Here is a 26,252-nt window from a genome sequence, read left to right on the forward strand (position 1 = left end):
CGTTTCGTACAATGGAGCTCGCAACTTCACTTCACTTGTCCAAATATTTATACCTGAAGTTGTTTGCCGTCAACGTGTCGGACATTCTTCACGAGTCTCGCGATAGCGATCGTTCAGACCGGCGAAACCCTATACCCATGTCACGTCAAACGCTCGAGATGAGGAACAATAAAAAGAAGATGGGTGAAGAAGTAGAGGCTGGTCGGTCGGTTGGTACACGCAGACGCGGAGGTGCATAATATTTGCACGAAGATTCGGAGAAGTTGTCCACGAGAATGTGTAGAGAGCAACGGGTGGGTGCATACATATGTATGGACGTGTAACTTTGATGGTAGTATCGAAAGTATATACAAAGTAAAGACCAAAATACAAATTGCATGTGAGAGGCACATACATAGCACAAAATGTAAAAAATACTTTTAATATGAAATATCTGTAGTAGAGAAGAGCAATGGGCAATACTTTTGATTGGCGTAGATACTATTCCATACATAGATAAGTCCAAGATATGGCTAAATTATAAGTATTTACACAGTTTCATTCCTATTTTCAAATTCTATCGCAGCATATAAATACCTTACCATTTTATGCAGTGCAATGAGTAAACGAAGTACATCTTTAATTTTATCAAAACCAGCCGTTGAAATATCAAAGGGCAAAATTAGACTGTTAATTTTTGTATAATGCCAACTGAGGTCACGGGTTCGAGCCCTGGCCCAGTGGCGTTGCTGGTCCGATCTTGGATATTTATTTTATTTTATTTTTACATATATGTATGTACATATATACCAGAAAGGCTTAAAAAGTAAACCCCAATACGCCTTCTTGGCCATCTATTGTAATTGGCCAGGAAGTCACATCGATTAACAGTATATGACATCTATGGATAAATTTGCATTTTTGCAGCATTTTATAAATTAGCGAATTTCGAGATAGGTCAAGGTTGCCAATTTGTAGGGACCGTTACAATGAAAATCAGATAGATTCGCAAACTCTGATAGGAAACGGTTGACCTGGAGTCACATATCCAAGGTCTGACCAGCAACACCGGGTATTGTTGAAATCTTATTCATTTATATTTGGGAAACTGTTTCAACAATGAAATCAGATAAATTAGCGAACTCTGATAGGAAACGATCGACTTGGATTCACAATTATCCAAGTCTGATCAGCAGCACTACAGATTATACTCGGAATGAATTATTTTCAATGGAAGTCAACCCACGGGATCGAACCCGGCAATCTCTCGGTGGTTAGTATTAATCCAACCACCAAGCTATGCTGTTGGCTAATTTGTCAACATTATTTGTATGTAATATGGTTTCAAATTTATAATAATGCTATAGATTTACATAAATACATATGTATAAAGATTTCGCCTAGGGGCAACCTGTAATGGCACCACGATAAAACATAATATAAAATTAGCTAAAAGAATTAGAGTGAATAATGAAAAATTACCATTTTTATATTCAGTCCTACTGATTTATTGCAATATTTATACCGGTAAACCATTAAGTATTGAGAACTCATCAATCATTACCATTAACGTGTTATTAAAAAATTAAACACGGGAATAAAACCGATAATTTTAACATAGAGATACCAAATTTGCTTTGTTAGTTAGGATTATGATTTGCTAAGATCTCAGCTGTCAAGATCCCAAGACCCAAATCAACACAATGGCTGAAACTAAAATCGCATGCTATTATTACTCAAAGTCCGATATTAAAAAGCCAATGCTTTTAAAGCATTTTATACAATCTGTACTAACAATTAAAGTGTCAAACGAACAACAAAAATATCCTTATAATAAGCACTATTCCAAAGCAGAAATTATACATTTAAACTAAGTAGACGTTGTCGTTCATCGATAAGTAACTTGCTTACCGAACATATGTATGTATGTAATATTTACCTCGAGTTCCTATTCATTAATTTGTAAGCAAAACACTAAAAGCAAAAAAAAAAGCAAATTCGCACCAAGCACTTATATCCGTGGAACTTGTATCCACATTCATCAAGATAATTCATATTCATCATCATTGCGATTACCGGGTAAGTAATTGTAACCTCAGGTTGGCGCCCAACATGGTCTGGAGTGAAAGTTGCAATGGCTCGTTTGCTCACTACATATAACGTCGTCCATTGTTTAGTCTTGACGAGATTATACCACAGTGCTTTCGATCTCGGTCGTTAATAATTTAAAACACCCAGATAGAATCCGATCAAGCACTTTGAACTACGAATAACACCCATACCTACATTCGGAGATACATATGTATGTACATATGTAGCTCTAATCCAAACAAGTAAGACCGTGTCTAAAAATTTAAAACCTGGTGCGTACCAAACAGTCGGTCCAATCTTCCAAAGTACCATTTATTCAAATGGTCAATTTCCATTATCGCGCCGCGCTCATTATTGCCATTATTGAATCACGCTCAATCTTCACACCCAGATAAGATCGTACGAACCGACATTCTCTCACTGCAACAATGCACCCCTCCTCAATGCATCTGACAATTGAATAATTGTCGAGAGGATGACCTCTTGTCAATACCCGATCCTTGCAAAAAATAAAAAAATAAATCGTATGAACGAACCTAACAAAGGTAACGAGTAACACTTGCGAATTTGCATTATTCATTTTACGTTACGATACTTTCGATCTGTATGCTGTTACGTTTAAAAATAAATTCTGGCATGTATTTTTATGCCGTATGCTTTCAATACAAAGAGACAACAAATTCCAGAACAAGTGACAATACGTCGAAAGTGGCTTCCAAATATGAATTCTCAGATCTCGTTCACGATAGCTCTTTCCGTTTAATTTTTATTTCTTTAGATTGCTTTCTATTTCTTAGAGAAGGCGTTATAAAACTAATGGAGAATGACTCTTCTCGATAAAAAGGGTATCGTTATGATCAAAATCGAATAAATTTGAAACGAAATTCTGAAAAAGGTATTCAGATTCAGTGCTCGAAATGGAAATTTTCTTTTTGTTGTATTTCGTCGTCGAATTTGTACATACATATATAAAACACATACGAAAATGTTTTACATAGAAAAAAATTATTGTTTTAATTATCAAAAAAATATAGTTAGAATTGATTTTTATACTTTTTTTTAATTTTAAAGGTGTTTTAATAGATTAAAAACTATGAAAAATCACAAATGTCTTGTATATTAAAGATATTAAATACATACATATATACAAAAAAACATTTTTGTATACAATATACAAACTCCTGTTTAAGCAGTAAAAACGAAAAGTTGAGAAAACGAGTCTCGAAATATTAGAAGTTGTTAGAACGTAGCGCACCGTCATAAAACGGATCCCCTGCAAAACATCAATTCTCCTTAAATGAACTCTTCGTTTCTATACTTGTCCCGTCTGCATAGTACTAGGAGTATATAAAAAATGTTTAATTAATTGAAATTAATCAAATACACACATATATAGGTATATGCATGTAGCTGTATAACAAACAAAAAAATATTAATCATTTTCGAAATTGATGACAAATTAAATTCAAGTATAGAAACAGAGAGTTCATTAAATGATAATTGGTGGAACCAGGCCCACCGTTTTATAACATATACAAAAAATAAATAAAGAATGAAGTTGGCCATTGAAGTGCGTAGAATAAATCGGAAGAAGAATAAGCCCAGACGAACTCCAATGACACTTCAAAATTCTGGGGTCATTGTCTAGCATTGACCACATTTCGAACCCATAGAAAATTAGTGAATATTTTTGAAATGGGACGACAATACTGCGTCGTCTATCATACTAACTGGACCAATTGTGTGGTTGCCAAAACGCTGGCCGAGCGGTTAAACTGATATAAAACAGTGTCGCAGAAGCACGTCATACATCATCGTCACACGTGCCCTTCGAAACGGAAAAAATATCATTATTATGATCCCGGGTGAAAGTTAGAAAGCGTGTCGTTTTCAATATGCTCACACCCGATACTGATAAAACATCAAGGTGGGTATCGGATGCGATTTACGAGGGATCAATTTATGCACGTGTACGTACGTTGAACTTGAAAATCGCGACCCGTCATTAAAATTATGATTAGGGGGCAGTCCCCCGCTCTCATCATCTTGCTCTCGATGATTGCCAATTCGACGCTCAACACTCCCGCAATTGACCATTTGCCACGTGAGGTCATCACCGTATGTATGCATGTATAAACATAGTAAATTCTTTCATACTGAACACACTACCGGTGTGCACGAAAATAAACACGCGACAATAGATCGGTTCGTCTTCAGGTCTTGACCCTTTCGCGCCGGGAGATGCGAGATATTCGTGCGTAGGATTCTGCATATCGCATTGCAGTCAAGTAGGCTAATTCTGAGAGTTTTATTGGTTGTGCTTAACGCCGTTTGCTGAAGTGATATTGGCTATGCTTATACCCAACTTGAGTTATGATGACAGCAATAATAATGAATATGATCATAACTATATAAGTCAAAGTTGAGGTTTTGTTAGATCAAAAATAACGTACAAGGAATTCAGAATGTCTGAATTGTTGATTTACAAAACTTTCTCTACATGAAAATGAGTTGTCTGTATTTTTACGTTTTATGTACATATATTAAATTAATTTCAATACAACCCGACAACTCTAGAAATATGTATATGATTTGAACAATATGAATTGCGTAAAACTAAACTAGGATTTGAAATGTAGTGTTGGCCATTGAATAGAGTGGACTATCCAATAGATGACTTGTTCAGGAATTGATTATTTCATTCTTCGGATACATATGCAATTTATAGGGAGATCTGGAAAATTTAAATACACTGAACAACAAAAAATATTACCAGAATGATTAGATAGAAATATCTACATATATACATATATATATTTATATATTGAGAAGGAAAACCAATCCTTGTAAATGTAGTGAAATATAAAACTGGCACATAAACGCATAATACAGGAAAAAATGTGTAAAAAATATTTTTTTTTTTACTTTTAAAATTTGCTAGATAATTGTTATACATATGTGTTTAAAAGTAACAAAAAATCACAATATCTGACTATTGATTCCAGTACTCACTTTGAACGCAGCAATGCTAGATTTTGAATTAAATATTGCAAAAGTCAAAAATCTGTAAAAATGGGAAAATTTTTTAAACGCTCATATCTCATAAACGAGAGCAAAACAACAAAAATCTTTATTACATATATTCGAATTCAATGGGTCAAACTTGTTGTTTTGTCTTATGAAGAGGAGAAATGACCGGCATTAACACAATACATATTTGCGACCAAGAAGGTAGCGAAGAATCAAGGCGAGTTATTGTAATGGGAAATCGCATTCTAGTCATGATGGAAATGACAAGGATGAAAATGTACATACATATGTAGAAGAACTTGTCCAGTAGTAAACAGGGTGCTACAACATTTACACGTAAAAAATACTTTTAAAACTAAAATGCCTATTGAGAACGCCTAGGAATTTAGGGAATTTTATAAAACGTATTCTCAATACCAAATATGCTCTACGAGAGGAAAGTTCAACTTTGGCCATTTTAAAGCTACATATGTACATATGTATACGTACTATATATAAAATACCAAAACATGTACAAACATATAACATGAACAACATTTATTATTTGTAAACAAACTATGATGAGATTTCTATTGTATACATAATAAAGGTTTTGACAAACTGAGTTGTGTGCAAATGTGGAATTGTTCCGCGAATAAATAGCAATATGTACATACATACATACATATGTACGTTACAATATTTAATACAAAACACAAAATTGCATCTTTGACAGAAAGTCACAATTTATAATAAGAATAACATCCCAAAGACTTTGGATATACATATATATGTACATACAAATGTGACTCCAAGTCCATCGTTCTCCTATCAGAGTTTGCCAATACATATGATTTCATTGTTGAAACGGTTTCTCATCAAATTGGTAAAAACCATCATACCCACTATGTCACCACTGTTTGAAAATGATTTCAAAATTTATATACGTGCAAGTTTAATACCATACATACATATGTATATACAATATATGTCATTCAGGGGCAATTCGATAACTCGATAATCTAGGAAAAATATTGGCTACTTCAGTAATGCCGCCTTTCTAAATTATAAAATAAATAAACTTTAGTCATAGGTATGTATCTCTTTGGGGAAACCTGATATTCGAAAAAAAATTTCGCTAGCAGCGCATGTTTTAACTCTTTAACACATTGAATAAGGTTAAAGTAGTCGCCCACCATTGAATTAAGATTAGCCCTCCCCCCCCCCCCCTCCCGCTCCCAAAATACGTGTTCAATTTTTCTTATGATCACAAAACTTCATCTATTGTTATTACTTTATTAGTAGTCTTCGGCGTTAGCTAGGTACTTGTCAAATAGAAATAGACCATTTAATTAGTTTATAAAGCAAGAGAGCAAAAAAGCATGGTTCACAATAGTAATTGAAAATCTTTTTTTAACAAAAAGTACCATTTTTTGTGCAAAAAGCATCGTCCCAATGCCGATATTTGGTTATTAGTAGACTGCGGATAGAGAGCGTGCTTTTTCCAGGAATCTGGGCGATTTGGCTTGATTTACAAAGCTTGAGTGCAAAAAAAAGTTTCGGCAAACCTTTAACAAAGCATTTACAATAAATTGAACAATGAACGGCGCGCTTTGGGTCCGCACTCTGGTTATTAGTAGAAACTTATTACGTACTAGCCTTCGACAGTTTCTTTTGACACTAAAAAAGGATCACAATTGCTAATTTCTTATAAAAATTGTTAATTTTTTCCCTTCATATGTGCAATGGTCTTAAAACAGTTAATTTCTTAGAAAAACCATGCTTTTTTGCTCTCCTGCTTTGAAAATTAATGGTAATGTAAAATGGTAATGTAAAATTAATGGCAATGTAAAATGGTAAAAAAAAAGTAATTGAAGAAGCTTTACAGTTTTTTTATCACAAATTTAAAATCTAGTTATTATAACAAGCAAAGGAAAGACAAATTCGCAGAAAAATACTCTTGGAAAGAAAGGGTTAAATAATAGCTTCTTTCTCCATGTCCAGCCGCGTCTTGTCGCTCTGTGGCACATTTGTCCCACGCGCTCGCACACTGCTAGATAATCGCTTCGAGCCGTCCAAAATTATCTCTCGGAGAACCACAGGAATCCCAAAACGATACGGAATTCACAAAATAAGAATAAGAAGACGAACGCGAGGTTGTCCTAATTCGAGCTAAAACATGTCGTTGCAAACGCACCAGACGTCGAGGCGTCAGATTCACGCCAAAATAATAAAATAAATATAAAATTTGAAAAAAAAATCACACACATATAAAAACACTTTCGTGAAAAGATTTCAACGACGATCGATTTCAATCGAATACGAAACGAGTTTTTGCCATTCGTCGTAAGTACATACCTCCACACTCGCGTATGCAATTCTTTCTTCGACGCGTGAGTGCAACGTGCAATTAAATTGCAAGCAACCGAATACGTATTTACAGAATGAAGACCTTAACGCTCCTTTACAACCAAGAAAAATGTGATGTCAACGAATATTAAAGGGTCGTAATTTATAATGCACTTCAAATTCGTAAAAATTTAACACTCATTATTCCAGTGCTCAATACACACACATTATTATTTGTCTTTGGTATACGTAATATAAAATAAATCATCTGTGTAATTAACTCAAAAAAAATATAGATTATTATGCTGGTCACAATTCTTTCAATCGCAATATTGAAAAAAAATTAACTTTAAACAAAATTTATCAAAGATAAGATATTGTTCATACGCTAGAATACATATATCCCATTAGAATTAAAATTTTGTATTCAAACCAAGATGGGTGTCTCTAAATAATGGGAGGAAATAGTATAAGCAAAGGAAATAAAAGATCAAAAACCCACAGCTTGAATTGAATGCTTATTTAAAATAATATCTATGTATGTATGTATAGACATATTATACAATGCTTTCCAAGTTGATAGGACCATTTACATAAATCAGGACTAAAATATATCTCAATTCGTATGATAGTAGGAAGAAAAACACGTAATTCCTACTGGTCAGATCATCTTAACCTTACCTAATCTAACCTATTAGATAAATCTTAATCTTAAACTAACCTAACCTATAGGAATGTGTATTTAGAATTTTGCAAATGATAGAGGTTATAAGTAGAGGTCGGAATCTGAAGGGGCCGGAACGCGCCGCCTATTGTTCCATTGTTGTAAATCCTTTGTAAAAAAGGTTCGGCAAACCTTTAACAATGCATTTACAATCTTTGAACAATAAACAGCCCCTTCAGATTCCGGTCTCTAGTTATAAGAAGTCAACGGACCCAGAAGGTGCCGCGTATTGTTCAAAGGTTGTAAATGCATTGTTCAAGGTTTGCCGAACCTTTTTTTCAAAGGATTTACAACAATGGAACAATGGATAGCACTATGACAATCCTACTTCTAGTTATAAGTAAAGAGCGGATAGGAAGCGTGCTTTTTCCAGGAATCAGGGCGTTTTGGGTCTATTTATAAAGCTAGAGTGCAAAAAAAACATGTTCTTCATAAAATTGAACAAAGCACAGCAACAATTAACAATGAACGACACGCTTCCGGTCCGATTTCTAGTTATAAGAAAGCTCGTCAACAAATAAAAATCGAAATCTGGGGGGTTTGACAAGAAACGTATGTTTTTACCAAGAAACGTATGTTGGAATAAAGAATTATTCAGATAGTTCAAAAGTTCTACTCGGAGTTCTTTACAAAATTTCTTTTCTATTTCCATCTCATTTTTAAAATGAGATGGAAATAGAAAATTTCAACTGAATTGAAGATTTTTGCACAGGAAAAAAACATATGTAGTAAAGGGTCACAGAAAGACGATGGAAGGTTTAACTTAAACCGGATGTTGTAATTGAATAAGTGAAAATATATATGTAATGTATTTTTAGGTTTTGCTCAAATTAAAACGTTCACACGCTAATTCAGATTGACGAGACCACCGAGTAGGTCCCATTTTTGAGTTTCGTCGTATGTTAATTAAACGACAAAAGAAGTGAGTGGTCTCTTTGGCGAGACGAGATTTCGCCCCCGATAGAGACGGGACCAGATCCGATCTGGTCGTCGGATAAGATGGATAAAATCGAGTAGCCAGTCTCCAGTGGCTCCGTTGGCAGTAATACATTTTAATAACGATCATTATTGAGCTAATTGATCTCGTTATGAATATAAAGTGTGTCCTCGGGCAACGCTAATGCACGGAGCACACCGAGAGATATATGTGCGTTTTATGCGAAGCGGTAAATGAACACTCGCATGGTATTTATGTAACCCGGATAATGTGGTCCAGCGTCGTCAATATTGCATGAGGAAAAAATGTTCAAGTGTGCATAAAAAGATCGGACAGAACGAGGTTCAAATTTATGCGATCGTGTGTACTCGTTTTTATTTGTGTATAAATAAAGGCAATCTGAAAAGTCCGCAGCAGAAATGCAAAATCTTAAGCTCCAGCTACACGGTGGCTATGCATGAAATGAAAACATCTTCATCTCACTTATACATATGAAAGTATAAAACTTGCAAGTAAAACCAAGAAGTTTAGCACCAACAAAGAAAACTATATTTCTTAAGCTACCGTACACAGTTGGTGCGGGTGAATAAGTTGTAGTTTGTGTATAGTATTATTACCTCACAAATATTTTTTTACCGATTCCATTGGACATATTTTAAATGTATAAAAAAATACGTGTACATACATACATGGAATCTGTATAAGTGATGAATGGTTGTAAAAATCTTACACATTACTGGTTATATTGATGGAAACTTTTTTTAAGAGAGAATTGGAAAATGCCCTTTTTAGTGCAAATCTTGAGATAAAATATGCCATCGTAACATAAATCTACCTGAAGCATTTAAAATTACATGTAGATTTCCACTCAAAGTAGTATGGAGCGCTGTATGCTCAAAATGATGAAGATATTTATTTATTTTAATATAAAAGTATACCACAGTGTCTTTACAGGTCACCCCAATATAGGAAACGGAATACGTATGTATATAGGAAACGGAATACGTGGTTGGCAGTATGACAGGGGTATTTTGCTATAGTGGAGTGAATGAAGAGATTAAAATGGTAATGGGCGGGTCAAGTAGCTAGAATAATGGATGAAAGAAGTCCGCAAATGGTACCCAAAATAATTTAAAAGGGTGCAAGGAACCACAAGGGAGATGTATGGATGAAATTAAAAAAAATGTATAGGGTGAAATGGATGGAAGTTGCTCAAAACAGAGACGAATGGAAGCGTGTTGTAGAGGTCTTCAGCCAGCATTGGATGATGAATGGCTGTACACGATGATGATGATAATCAAATTTGGGTCAAAATTGCGGTAAAATTGAATATATATGTGTGTATAAATGAAGAGAGAAAGTACGATTCAACAAATAGAAACAAAAATTGCATTCTTTGCAGCCGCGTTGCATCTTCAGTGTGCAACCAGCCGTATAAGATCATTCGGAACGGGCTAAAATAAAAATCGAACACATAAAAGTGTGGCAATTAAATTTGCATTGCAGGTTTGACATATTGTTTTGGCCTAGAAATATTATGTGAATTTCAAATATAACAAATGGATGTTGTATTTTTTAAATTATCCAAGATAGTAAAAGTTTTTGGATTAAAAAAAAAATTTTGTATCTGATAAGCAATACATTTGTAGTTGCTATAATAAACAGCTATATCTTTTTGCCTATAAAAAAATAATAAATATTGATCAATTTTGGGTTGCGCAATTTTTCGAACGTAATCATCAAAGGTGTACCTTAATTTTAAGATTAGTAAAAATCATAAACGTTTCTTCGAAAGACTTCTCGCTTTATAAAATAAAGATAATCAATATCGATTCCCGTGCCAAATATTCCCGTCCACGTCTGAATCACTTTACGACCGTGAGTATTTGATTCGCCTAATTTTCAAAGTGGCGACTGACGTGAAAATAAACCGAAATAAGTGACGAAAAACTAATAAAAACATCAAAGATGCCCATCAACCCACCTCGAGAGACACAATCCCGGCCTGAATACTTACTTTCATACCTCAAAAAATACGCATAAAGCGAGACTTTCAAGAAAGGATCGTAAAGTGGAAGCGTTTTAACGAGTCCTGAGAAGGGAAAATCCTTTGTATTTCAACGTCGAACATGCAACAACAGACCTCGAGATTTCGTTCCATATTTACGTGCAAGCCGTGTATGTACGTACTTCTCCATACCCAACACCGTTGGAAAAAGTATAATTATCGATGCACATTCAGAGTGCAAAGCGTTGTCGCCCATCTGTGCCGTTTCTGGAGTGCAAATAGACAACCTTGAGACAAAATTCCTCAGCGCCAAACTAAACGTGTAGATTACACCGAACAGGTAAGAACGATTTCCTGAAATCAAATCTACAAAGAATCACCAGATTCCAAATAATACGTATAAAGTCCTACGACAAGTTAAAAAACTCACAGTTCAAATTTTAACGACCGTATTTGTTTTGACGGACGGAAGTGTTGTTGCGGCTCTCGTCACGTGGATGCGATATGTATTCTTGGACCAAGATACGAACCCGGGTAGGCGGCGACTTTTTTCGCCACCGACATTCGGCCAAAAACCGAGATCTCGGTTCTCCTCCGCAACGTCACGACCGATAGACCACGGTTCGTAACTAACGGTTGATAAATTTATATGTGTGTACGTTGTCTTTTTTTCGCAAAGTCGGCCGTGGTATCCATAACAGGAGAAGTGATGACCGTGCAAAAAAATTCGCCACGGGGCAGATGGATCTGAACTGATAAATATCAAGAAGAGTTATTGTGTACATACACGAATCGAAAAGGAACGAGACCTGTCGATATGCCAAATTTGCGACAATCTAAATAACGGTCACTAATTGAGAATTCGCAATAAATCCTATGCCTACACATAATTCCTAAAATAGCACCGTTCTAATTATTACGTTGAGAATTAATTTTTTTGCGAAACACGATTTATGTGACAGTTTCGTTGAACTGTATCAATGGATTCTAATTTTTTTTATCTATTTATGTGGGTAGAAATATTTCAAATAGTAGAGTTGTAGAATTTCACCCACTAAACTTCAGATATTCACCAATTACAGATGATAGACCTCATTTTCAACAAATTGAGCTTAGTAAAGATAATGTGGACAGTTCATTCAAAGACAAAAAAGTTTTACCGTATGTATGTATGTAGTATAAGCAAGCATTAACTATGTAACTGCCTGTCCGGTTTGTTAAGTGTAAACGTACACATAGCGTACAACCCGTACTAAGAAAAAGCTTAAACTCATGTGAACGAATTCTATAATAGGTCAAACTAAACGGTATTCACCTAGAAATAAAAGTTGGACAAAAATGCATTGTATGGGGGTTTAAATTAGTGTAATATAAGATACATAGTACAATCAGCAAATTTTTTGATTTTAAATTTAAAAATGTAGATTTGTTTAATTTAATAATTTATATAATTTTTATATATAATACATAGTGAAATAATACGTAATGATTTAAATGTTTGGTTGGAAACATCTATCACTTCTATTGTGGAGTACCACATTTACTATTCTAGGTCAAAATTAAAGAAGGAACAATTGAACTAATAAGAGGATGAAACTATATAATGCTATTTTTTATCCAATTTGCACTAGAACCATGGCCATTCATGATGAATGCTATAAATATATTACGAGTAATGAAGAAAGATTATATTCCGGACTCCAACAATCAAGCAAAAACTTGAGCTAATATCCCACATACATAATTACAATTCCACGCTGTTACCTTCATTCAAATGACTTAAGTCACCCATTCTAAAAACCCTTCCAGAAGATGACCGGGGTATAGAAGTCATGACACTTTTGGATCATACCGTAACATAGACACGTTTTGTTATTTTTGCATAACCGGTGGGGCCGAATCGTCTGGGCCGGTCGCGATTTTCTAACCCCACCCGCACCACAATCTCCTTACACATCTACAACACTCATTGTTTTTGTGGACGTGTATTACAACGAAGCTGTCTTATGGGCGGCAAATGGAACACAAAAAGTATCATAGGCGGGGGTGTTGCACATTATAAGTCAATTTTGTAGGCGGTGAAACCTGCAATTATGCAGTTTTTAGCGCAGGACCGAAACTGGGTGTGGGATCGTTTAGTCGCGGGACTACTCGTCTTCCGAAAGAATACTTATGTACATAATTTTGTAAATGAGATTTTAAGCGGCTATTAATATCGATCGGAAATTATTGTTATACATATATCGCCTTCGGCGAAAGGAAGTTATTAGCAGTTAAAAAAATACACACAAAACTTCGATTATTAAGAACAGTTATGCGAAAGCGTTCCGAGTTGGCAACCCGAGCAACGTCCTCGGCGGCATTATAAAGATAGTAATTACAAAAAGGGGAAAAAATCGTTGATGATTTTTACTGAGAATCAACGGGATTGTGCAATTCGCTTTCTGTGTGCATTTTGATAAAATTGAAATTCAACCGAAATTTAACCAAGAAAAGACAGCATATTTTTAAACTGGTATTACAATCGACGATATCAATCTAACGCGAATCGCTATACTTAATTGGTACAAAGTGTTATGATCGTTAACAAATCAATTGGTAATTGATCGTTGCTACACACGCAAGCCATCGAAGACCATAAAAAATGTGTTTCTAAAAAATATTAAAATTAAAAATGATCAATTAGCACCACGTGAACCTAAACTTTGTATACATATACAGACTCTTATATAAGGGAATACAGTCAATCGAAACGATTGGAATGTGATCTTTATATTGTTAATGTCGAATATCATTGATACCGATAGAAATTCAGTTAAAGAACGCAAGATGAAATGTAATCAACCAAAAGCCCAAAAGTTGAAACTAAATTTAAAATATAATTTAATATTTAGTCACTGATAAATCATTAGTATCAAAATACAAGCTAACAAAAATCTAGATTTCTTATTGCAATAAAGCGTTTCTCAAAATTTTGGACTTATGGTTCCTTTTTGAGTTCAATATTTTTGAGCTCCACAAGCCCCCCCCCCCCTTTCCCACAATAGTTGAAGAGAAAAATTACACAGTTCATTTTAAAATTAATTATATTTATTTCTTATGAACAACATATACATATGTACGTATTTAGTATATAAAATATTATTTTTACTTTATTTATAAACAAAATTTGTAATAAATTAAAAGTTTACTTTATTTAGTGTGATCCTTGTGCCTGGTGCAAACTAGCAAGTTTATTAAAGTCTGGTTACAATGTTGTTAGCAACAAACGAAGTTCACCTCTACTGACAATATGAAGACGGTTAAGAGTTTTTGAGAAAAGATAAATAACTCGAATAAATCCAGTTTCAATGACATAAGACGTGGTAAATGCAATTAAATATAAACTTGCCCTCTCCCAGAGTTGTGAAAATGTATTCGCAATTTCAGCGCTGGTACAAAGATTATTTTTATTGTATTCTGAATGTAGATCCCCTACAGTTTGCTAATTCCCCTAAAGTTAACTTTTAGCCTGTGCCTCAATGTTCTAGGGCTCCACGTTTTAGAAACGCTGATGTAGAGTTAAGCCGATTTAGTATGGGTTTATTTACATACACGTAAAGAGATAAAATAGCAAATATTCTTAAGTACAATGTTTATGGATGCTTTTACACATAACTTATGTGGATGCAAGTACATACGTGAGATTTGAATGCAATCATAAAAATTTTACTATAAATGGTTAAAATATCGTTTTCGACACACCGGGCGTCTGTGGCTATGCATTTTAACTTCATCTACACGTACAAAGTATATATGTAAATCTAATTGAACTCATGCAAGAGTGGATGATAATGCATTATTACATTTTGGTTTTAGTAAAATTTATTATTAAGTTTTAGTGCAAAGTTTGTAGTTTGAAAGTCTGCAAGTGAGTGAAGCCAGAAAGAGACGTTACATATGTATTATGCATGTAATATTTGGTTGAAATGTGTTGGAAATTGCCTCGTTAGCGAAACAATAAATATTAATACAACTATTAAAGTCAGTAATTTACTCTTGAATGAATCATGTAAAACAGTTTCGTCTGGCAACACCGTTGTAATATTTAACGATTTCGCCAATAAAATTCTTTGTTAGTGGATCGTAAATGACTCGTTAAGACCGAGGCGATACATTTGTGAACATTGCGTATATGTGTTTTCCTTATTTTTTCTGCATTTTGTTAATTTTGTAAAAGCTCGCCGGAAAGCTTATCCTGTCTGCGCAAAAGCGGTTCGTCAGACATTCGGTACGTTTCGAATGCAGATTAATGAATTTATTTATTTTTATATTATTCTCTCATATAAAACGCCCATTCAGCGATATTATACGATATCGTTAAAATATCAACAAAAAAAATGATATCGTAAAATTCGAATCAAACGGAAAAGTTTATGAATCATTCGAAGCGTATGAAACTATTACAGCGAGTGATAAATCAATCAAATTAATATAATACGAAGCATTCAAACGTCATTCCAAAATACTTATAATTAATTTCAAAATATGTTTCGAAAACAACTTTTACTAATTATTTATTTTTTTAAATAATATATGTATAATCATTTTTGCATGATAAAATGATACCAATGAAAAAGTTCCAAATCTTTCACCTACGATCATCTGATTTATGTACATCTGTCAAAATAGAACTGATTCATATATAAGAGTTAAAATAGATACTGTTCAATAAAATATGACCATTAATTTTAAATATGCACTATTATAAGAGCTAGAATGGTACACGATAGAATGCAAAGGGGTAAAAGGAAGACCACAAGGAAGATGGGTGAACGAAATTAAGAAAATGTACGGCGTGAGATGGATGAGAGTTGCGCAAAACAGAGACGAGTGGAAGCGCGTTGGAGAGGCCTTCATCCAGCAGTGGATGGTGAGCGGCTGCAGATCATGATAATGATAATGATGTACTTTATTAAAATATTAATCGAAAGTTGAATAAAATTTGGTAGCGCATACCTTTACATAGTGATCAACAACAACATATAATACTATACTTAAATATTTATTATTATGACTAAATTTGAGGGTTTTGCATATGTACATATGATGGGACGATAAAAATAAAAATAAAATTAATACGCATGTAGTTCCATTAAGTAAAATTAATTCCATTTAATTATTTGAAAAATAGCATATCCGGTTGCAGTACGTCGCTTACACATGAAAATGCATTCGAACAAAAGGGTTCAAATTATTTAACACCGCAATTCAGTGTTAACGCTATATTTCTCGGCATGTCTACTGCACTCAAATGCATTTGGGTGGGCAGTGCACAAGTGTAACTAATTAAATGAAACCTTCAAAGTGAAAAAAACACCCAAAGGAAAAGGGAAAAAATCAAACCAACACATAATACATAGACGTCTCATCTTCTACCTGGGTTTATTCGCACGAATAGACACCCAGGTACATACATATACGTACATCCTTACATATTGCAAATCCAAGCAAAACATCGAACCAACCCTCGTTTAAAATAATTGGAACATATAATATATTATACACATGCATATCAGAGCCAGAGTGACAGTTAGCCGTGCAACGACCCGGTCGTTTGATCTTATCGATCGATAAGATATGTCGCACTATTCTGAGATACGATGCGTTTAACATTTTTCTAAACGTCTCCGACTAATTCGTGGGTGAGCAGTCAATTTTTCAACGTAGCCACAGGTGTGGCGAATAATAAGTGAAATTCGCCACACCATGTAACAATTGAGAGGTTGCTTGATCAAGAATTTATTTGCGCGAAGTTTTGTCGAATGACATCAACCTGTAAGAATATAAAAAGTGGAAATTCACTTATAAATTTTTGTAACTCGTGTAGAGACCGCCTAGCTCATGTTCTCGTGGGGTAGGCGGTCAAAATATATAATTTCAATATTTCGAATTGTACAAATGCAGAATATCCGAATTTGGAATAAGGAGATGTTAATGGAGCACCCTTTCGTAGGTTATCACCTAGGGATTCCGATACCGGCACTACCGGTAGTACAAAATAGGTTACCGGTAATATATAAATGTAATAATTTCAATTTTATGTAATGAATTCGTTTATTTTATCGAGGTAAGCCAGTTATCAATAGAATTTTTGTTATTAATCCACAAGAATAGTCGAAATATAATTTTTCTAAGTGGAATTTTATTTAATTCTCATATAAGATAATTTAATATATTATCCCAATTAATTCAATTCAGATTCGTATAAATACTAGTACGAGCTTTTTGCTCGCAATTTTACTGATTTAAAGTTGAGCACACTTTCAATTAACCCTTGTAAACGAAAATAAAAAATAGTGTGGTCAGAACACTATCCCAATAAACATGTTTCAATAGAAAAAACTCAATATAAAATAGTATTAACAGTGGGAAAAAATCCCAAGTGAAAATACGTACTTTTGACTTTTGATTTGAACTGGACGACTACTTACAGAGATTTGAAAGCTGAAAATTACTATAAATGAAAGATAAAATACCCGACTATGGATTCCAATATTCATTTTGAACAGAAAATTGACATATTTTGATACATCGACCGAACAACATCAAGATCTAGAAAAATCGCGCGATTTAAAAAACACATATATCTCCGAATCTCGAGCCAATCAACATTTTTTATTACCAGATTCGTGTTCACTGGGCATATATCTATAATAAAATTCATATCTTGTCTCTGAACCAAAAAAAAATAATTTGTCGAACAGTGTTATAGCGCCCGGGGCATCGGTGCCCTTTGTCCCCCCATTCGCACAGTTCTGACCAAATGTACTACGAATCTCTCGACTACGTAACTACGTAAGAGAATTATTTTGGAAAAAAACTATCTATCAAATGCAATTTTAAACAACAAAAAAAACTAAACCTTGTTGTTGCATATTTTGCCTACAGAACAAAAAAACTTGTAAAGCTCACTATTTAAAAAAGATTTCATATTATAATTTTATTACTTAATATAATTAGAATCCTAAAAATACATCTACGAATACAATTAGGATCGCTCGACTGATTGTATTGTATTGGAAGATTTATTTGTTGACAGACAAGTTATTGGTCTCTGAGAAACCGCATCGCAAATTTATCTGTTGATTTGCCCGACTATTTTGACGATTTTAACGTTTGACAATGTAGCCCACCTTGGGTTGAATTGATATACGATATGGATCTTCGATGAGAAGAGATGATTTTAAAATAAAAAAAAAATACATTTGTATTTTTGACGAGGAAACGTAAGTCGTTTGTGTGTAGAGTTATGTATACACAATGTGGACTTTCGGATAAACTTTTATTTGAGTCGATCGTAAAAACTGTATCATCGCTATACGTGTCCTCATATTATTATATATGATTCTTATATACAGGGGTGGGAAACTGGGATGCTGGGAATTTAATGGAAAATATTGGTATCAACATACATACATAAGTACACGTGGAATTGAAACGTATTATACATATATACATTTTTTATATTACGTATATGCAGATAACGATCGTAATCTTGACAGTTGAAACTCAGAAATTCCGACTAGTTAAAAAGCCGTTAAGCCTAAATTCTGATAACTTTAATGAATGATTTTGAATCGTAAATTTATTCGACCATGATTTATACATAAAATCGTGGATTACTGTGCAACGATATGTAGTGTTGTGCCCGTTGATATTTCAACGGGTGTTTTTGGGAAGGAATTGATACACGAATCACACCCGAGGCTATTTTCGCTACTGTTTCAGTATCCACAGACCTTTCAATCCACAATCAATTCGAATCGCCCCCTCACTCCACTTTCCGCACTGCCCCGTCACCATTCCATCCGCGTACAAATGAGCATGTGTACGTGTCTTCGTTAATGGTCATGACACGATTTCCTGCATTCTTATGAACTTTTGATAGTTGTAGTATTAACTGTATTGAATTTGTTCACATTTATTTCATATAAATTCAAACAACGGTGAAAAATGAGGATAGGTTGCCAATTCGTTCGGAACCGTTTCAACAATGAAATCAGATAAATTGGCAAATTTCGATAGGAAATGATGAAACTGGAATCACATATATCCAAAGTTGGCCAGCAAAACCGGGCCAGTGATTGAACCTTCGGTTGAGAACATTATATGCAGAGATCTGGAGTAGAGCGTGGAGCAGGAGCGCGGAGCAGTGGAGCAAGGAGTTTTTACACGGAGCAGGAGCGGAGCTGGAACATGAAAATTTGAAGTGCTCCACTGCTCCGATATTTTGTTTTTATGTATTAGAATTTCTTTCAGAATTTAAAAATAAAATGAATGCTTTTTTTAAATTTGTTTTTCAATTTATGATTAATTCAATAGTTGATAGATTATTGTCCAGGAATCATTTGACATGTGGCACATCATGTAGTTTGGTTATATTATTTTATAAATATTTTGTTTTATATACTTTTTTTTCACTTATTGTTGTTTCGTACAAATGAATGTGTGCGCGTGCTCTCTTTTTTATTTTTCCATCGTGATCAAATTATATTCTTGTTACTATGGTAGTTTGGGACAACCATGTGCACACCGTGTAGTATAATTATATCTACATATGTATGTATTTTCATGATATATATTAAATATTAAATATTTTAATCATAAATAAATTTTCTATAAATAATATTTTATCATATGTACATATATGAATAAATTAAATAAATAAAGATGATAAATAATATGATTCCTATTAAAACTATTCGGAGCACGGAGCGGAGCGGAGTTGGAACAAGTACTGAGGTGTCGAGCGGAGCAACTCAAAAAAATGGTTGCTCCAGATCTCTGATTATATGTAAGCTAACCATTGAGCTATGTTGCTGGTTACATACATAAATTATTCAGAAAAAAAATTTAACGTATAAAAATTATAGATATCAATGAATTTAATAAAAATGACAAACAAATATTGGAAGAAGTTTTTATATACGTAAACTATTCAATAAAGACACAACAAAATTTCATATGTTTTTTTAAGTTGAATATGAGTTGGTATCAAAATTTAAATTTATCGTGATTTTAGCCATCTGCTTTGTTTTTGTAGTTTGACTTTAATAAAACGAAATTTTAAATGTCAGATTATGACCATTCCATAATGTGATATATCACCGGTTATCAGATCGAGATATATCGAAGTGTAACTATACTTCATTATAATATTATACACATCACATGTAGATATCGACTGGCATAAAACCGTTTTTTTTTAAATGTACTGATGCCTTTCAAGAAAAGTTGACGATAACTGCTACATATTCCACATCGAAGCGACTTTTACGACCACTCTTCCTAAGCTTTTTGATAGTATAAACGCATTAAACTTCACAATACCCACAAAAGCTTCAGAGAAGCAGGGTCGCAGTTGAGACTAATAAAAACCAATTAAAAAGAGTTATCCTATTAAAATTTCATTACTGGTACAAGTTTGCGCGGAAAAAATTGCATAAATTTAATGCATAGATTAAATTCGCCACTTCGAGCCGAGTCATTGCATCCTTCATGATAAATTGATTAATACATTCTTTTTCGTTACACTAGTGTGTGTTTGAATGTGCAGAATAAATATTTGCAAGTGCACAAATGGTATCACGGTCAATCGCAAACCACAAGCTTGCACAAAGAAAACGATATCTAGCTGCGATTGCATTATCAGTGTTCCAAAAACAACGCAGAAAAAAAGTGGCATCTTTTTTCCGATTCGCGGAAGAGCCTAGTATCGAACTAACTGATATCGCAATAAAAATTTTATCAAAAAAATCTATCAAAAAAGTTGTATCTAATTCGAAGCGGATACATCGTAAACATATCATCACGCTATTTTAGATATTATGAATTATTCACATACATATAGCAGTAGAAACAGGTGCATCTCACTTTTGTGATATATCGTCGAGTATAAGTTCATCATCATTGGATTTAGATATTATTTTTCTATGTATAAAGTTTCGTTTACACCAATACAGCTCTAGCCCTCAACTACACGTAAACGGCAGTATGAAAAATATTCTTAAGTACATTATATTTTATATATGGACACCTTCATATATTCCTGTAATGTTTGCGTGGCGTATCCGAAACAGCAGTATTATTTTATACAGCAGTACATGTCACCGAAACGTGTCAAGCACAACCGGTTTTCTTTGACCATCGTGGAAAAATTAACGCATGGCGTGACGTCATATTGGCGAGTGCACCCGCACTAACGAAAGTGCTGCCATGTGCATGTGAATATTTTCGAAAACGTCATATTGTCACAACATTGAGTCGAAGATAGGGCGCCGTATCATCGAACTTTGCCTTACAATACACTACAGACAATATCAACGCGCCGAAAATGAGCGGTGCTGTATAGTATGAATAGAAGTGGTCTTTTCCGCGCGGTGTTGTGCCGAGCTGTTGACGTGCAGCTCTGCATAATATAAACAGACTTTTAATTGTAATAAATAAAGACCCATTCATGAATTTTTCAATTTTAAATTGAAATCTACATACAATTCAACTACAGTTAATGAATGCATTCAATTCCATCATCGTTTTTTAATTCAAAACCTTATTTTTATTATCAGTTTCTTTTCATTACACTTAACATTCCAAAATGAACCGTTTATTTCGACAAATACGCAAGTCAATTTAAAAATCCGAACCGAAACAATTTTAATACAAATTGATACGGCAAATTATGAATATTTAAATCAAACATAACTGTTTATTTAAAGTGTATTATTATTCCGTTGAATAATCGCTATCACGCCATATTATGTCGGGCCGAAATCTAGATAAATCAATTCCGAACATTTACATCTTAAACCGCTATTCAAATCTGATACGAAAATCCTTTTGAAGACGACAATAATAATAAATCTCCAAGCGTACGTGCATTCATAAACATTGAATACGCCAATAAACTTAAATTTTCATATCGCACACTCTAATAATAAATTTAATTCACCGATGTCAAATGTTATGAGCGCTCCTGTACCACCACAATACAACCCACAATATAATATAGATTACATAGTAAGTTTATACAAATTGAACCGACATCGATAGGAATGCGTATCTTCACTCCTACGTTTATTTATTGTTATGTGGATTTAATGCTCGCATATTATTATAACCGAAGATGAGATACATACAAGGAATTTCAAATTATACACAATACTAGTGAATCTTTTGATCTCTATTTAGTACACGTATGTTTAGAAGCGTGTCATCCTCAATAGACACTACCCCAAATTTCATTAAAAAAAATTGCTCTATTTAACGATATTGTAAATACTAACTGGTTTCGCGTATTTCAAAAAAGCCACGCGCGAATAGCCATTAAGATTTGCATAAAATATTCAGTAATTCAATACTCGAGACAATATTTTACGCGAAGGAAAAAAAATCGATTCACCATTTACAACTATATCATACAATTTAGATTGATGTGTATGGTTGTATCGATTTCCATTTAATTACCGCACGTATTGAAATAGCGTAAAAAATGCGAAGAGTCTACCGAAGCGGTCTAGCTGGCTAAGTATGGATAAAATATACAGTTATCAAGTTCAATTTAACAATTAAAAGAAACGAATGACTCACCAGAGAATGGGTTTCGATCGCCGAATCGGGAGCTGCTGGATTGACGGATGAGCTGGATGTGGTTGAAGTTTTTTGTTGTTTTATTTTTTTTTAAACGCAATTGTATTTCACTTCACTGACACTCACTCACATGGTTCACATTGACACTGGAAAATAATTACGTATGTTTTAAAAATAATATATAGGTATTTGTTTTTGTAAATACTAACATGTATGTATGTTAGTTATTCGTTCGGAATGTGTGATGTCGATCTATAAACAGTTGAAATAACACGAGTTTTTATTACACATTCGAACGCGATCGAAATTTCGATAGTATTTTAATTATTCGTTAAGAAGACTAATTGTGTAATTGGTATGTTTATAATTTTTCACTTTTGCAGAGATAATCAACATGTATTCAGATTTATTTTCACTATATAACGCTGTAAAATTTAAATCATCTTTATTTTAGAATGTAAATTCCCTTTATATGCATAAAGGTCCACTTATATTATGCAGCACTGAATGTCAACAGCTCGGCACAACACCGCACCGTAAAAACTACTTCTATTCATACTATACAGCACCAGCACTACTTCGATTCATACTAGGGATTCCAATCGAATATTCGAGTATTCGAATTATTCGTCTGATTTTTCAGCCATTCGTTATTCGAATATTTCATCAACTATTCGAATATTATTCTTGTATATATTTTTTTATAAACTAAATACACAAAATCAATATGAAAAGCTGACGATTTTGAAGAAAATTAAATATATAATGGGGATAATTGTGATAATAATGAAGATAATGAAGAATATGAAATGTCTACATGTGAAGAAACAGATTTGTATTCATTAAATACGGAAATGTTTGAAGAAAATCACTTTCCGATCGATAATAATCTCTACAAAATTTTAGAAAATATCAGAAAAATAATACGAATATTTAAGAAGTCATTGGCGAAATACACATTTTTACAAGAAATCATAATGAATAAAGAAAATAAAAAATTGGTAAATTATTATTGGCTGTAAAAACGAGTTAATTAATATAACTATGATAAGACGATTAATTCAAATTAATGCTTGGTACATATGTAATTACCTTTTTTTTTAATTTTCGAATATTCGAATAGCTCTTGATTTAATATTCGATATTCGAATAGTTGAAGTCGACGAATATTTGGGATCCCTAATTCATACTATTCGGCACATTCACACTTGTTTTAGACGAGTGCAAGGTAAAATTAGCTTACATATACATTGCAAAACTTGTCGATACGGCGCAATATTGTTTGCGTCCTCAATATTGTCACAATATGTTCATATGCGTATGATAGCACTTTCGCTAGTGCGGGTGCACTCGCCACTATGACGCCACGTTGTGTGTGACTATTTCCACGGTTCTGCTTGATACGTTTCGGTGACATGTACTGCGGTATAATAGATTGTGTCGGTCACTGCTGTTACGCATACACCACGTAAATATTACAGAACATATGATTGTTTCTATATAAAATGTACTCAATAACATTTTTCGTATTGCTGTTACGTGCAATTCCTGGTCTGGGCTATGATAGTATAAATAAGCCTTAATTTCTAAGTTTCTTTTTTCCAAGAAAATAGACATTTACTTTAAAAATTATCTTAATTTTAAATTATGTTATTACGTTTATCACAATTAATCGTAGAGTTAACACACAATAAATAAATTTTGCAAAAAACGTATACATAATAAATATGTACCTACATTCATGTACATATACATATGTATATCAAGATAAGTTGACTAAGTTTGAGTGATATATTTTAAAATAGCTTAGATGTCATCTATCTTTGTGTATGTAATATGCTTTAGTTTAATATTTGTGTCAACAGAATATCGTATTGTAATTGTTAATACAATATAAGAAGATAATTTAACAATAGTGACGTATTGGGGAAACGTGGAATGTAACTACTGCATAGTAATTTGAAAATAAATAATACAAACTTCAAAACACATCTTAACTTTTAATACAATTGAAATATATGTACATAGTATATACAAATGTATGTACATACAACGATGAATTGACTCTTCAATTGAAAATAAGATTCTACCGGTATGATATACACTATGTATGTACATATATACGTATGTATGTAAATTTCAAATCAAAGCATGCTTTATTATTTCTAACATATTTCATTACAATTTATCCAACTTAAACATACATTTATCCGAGGAATTTATGGTTGTGTGCAAATATTAACTATTTCAATTAAGTACATGTGAATTTCTCAAACTTCAATTTCATAAAGTATCATATATAATATGTATAAGTGAGTATAAGATTAAGATGAATTGGAAATACGTTCAGGATAAAATTTAATTTATAATCAATACTTCTTTGTATATTTTTCAATCACTCGAAACTCAACTACTTATGTATGTATGTATATTAAAACAGACAAATACGATAAGTAAATATGCCTAAACAAAATTATCCTTATCTCGCATTGTAAAAAAGAAATAATCGAAATTTGAAAAGAAGAAAGATGAGGTTGTCAACAGCAGATAAAATATTTAAAAAAAATAATCACTGATAAACAAAACAACATACTAGATAAAACAATCCGTCACACTCCACACATAAATATTTCGCATTGGCAAATGCAACGAGCGACTGCACTCACCCACTGCGATTATCCACGTACCTTTTCACGATCGCTTTGCCATTTTTACTTACGCCAGCATACTATAACTAACTAACTAACGGTTTAAATTTGAAATGAACGAAACGCACACACCAGCACGGGATGCTGCAGACACACGAGAAGACCGGCACAGGTTTACCGGCGAGACCCCGAGCGAGGACCAAAGGAGAAAGAGGAGAAAAAGCACGAAAGCACACACATCTACACACACACAGACATACAGGTAAGAGAGTGCAAGAGATGCAAGTCCAGCAGAGTTGACTGATAATAACACTGTTTATAGTCGAAGAGTAGACGAGGCACTCGAGTGTACCACTGGGGTTGTTGAATCCGTGGAGACTGGGTACGCGTCTCTGGTTTGTAAACTCCAGAGGGGTATTTGTGGGTATCGAGAGCAGTCAACACGTTAAGACCGCTCGGCCAACGCCGGTATACTGTCGCGCGACCAGCCACAAGACGATGAGGAAAAAACACATACACACTCGCTCGTGGTCTCGTACCCGTGGTATTCAGTGTTGGTAAAGTGGTGGTAAAAGACCAAACGGCTTGGTAAAGTCGGAGAGGGCCCAGGCGAGGATTTAGCTTTTACCAGTACGAGAGAGCTTTCACGGTAACCCTGGGGTGACCGTGCGGCGTGGAATTACTGTTATTGTTATGTGTAGTCTGATTGTGGATATGAATGGTTCCGAAGAGAAGTTCAGTGGAACATTATATGACAATGGTTATTTGGTTTGCAAAGCCGGGTGCTATATTGTACGCAAGTTAAATCAAAATATTTTCCATCGAGCGCATTTCTACTATTGATGTTTTAATAAGCAGTAATTGTTCGACATGTTGAAT

At 33.7% G+C, this 26,252-nt stretch overlaps 1 long non-coding RNA gene across 1 annotated transcript in view; it reads right to left on the minus strand.

Moving 5' to 3' along the window:
- Positions 1-25,873, minus strand: part of LOC143921725 (uncharacterized) — a 38,056-nt gene extending 12,183 nt beyond the window's left edge. Inside the window, exons 1-2 of the long non-coding RNA XR_013261453.1 lie at positions 25,726-25,873; positions 22,726-22,871 (exon numbers count right to left, since the gene is read on the minus strand). This is a non-coding gene — a long non-coding RNA (uncharacterized LOC143921725). The remainder of the gene's footprint in view (positions 1-22,725; positions 22,872-25,725) is intronic.
- Positions 25,874-26,252: the final 379 nt, after the last annotated feature.

The sequence above is a fragment of the Arctopsyche grandis genome, chromosome 13 (assembly GCF_051622035.1).
Source record: "Arctopsyche grandis isolate Sample6627 chromosome 13, ASM5162203v2, whole genome shotgun sequence".
NCBI lineage: Eukaryota > Metazoa > Arthropoda > Insecta > Trichoptera > Hydropsychidae > Arctopsyche > Arctopsyche grandis.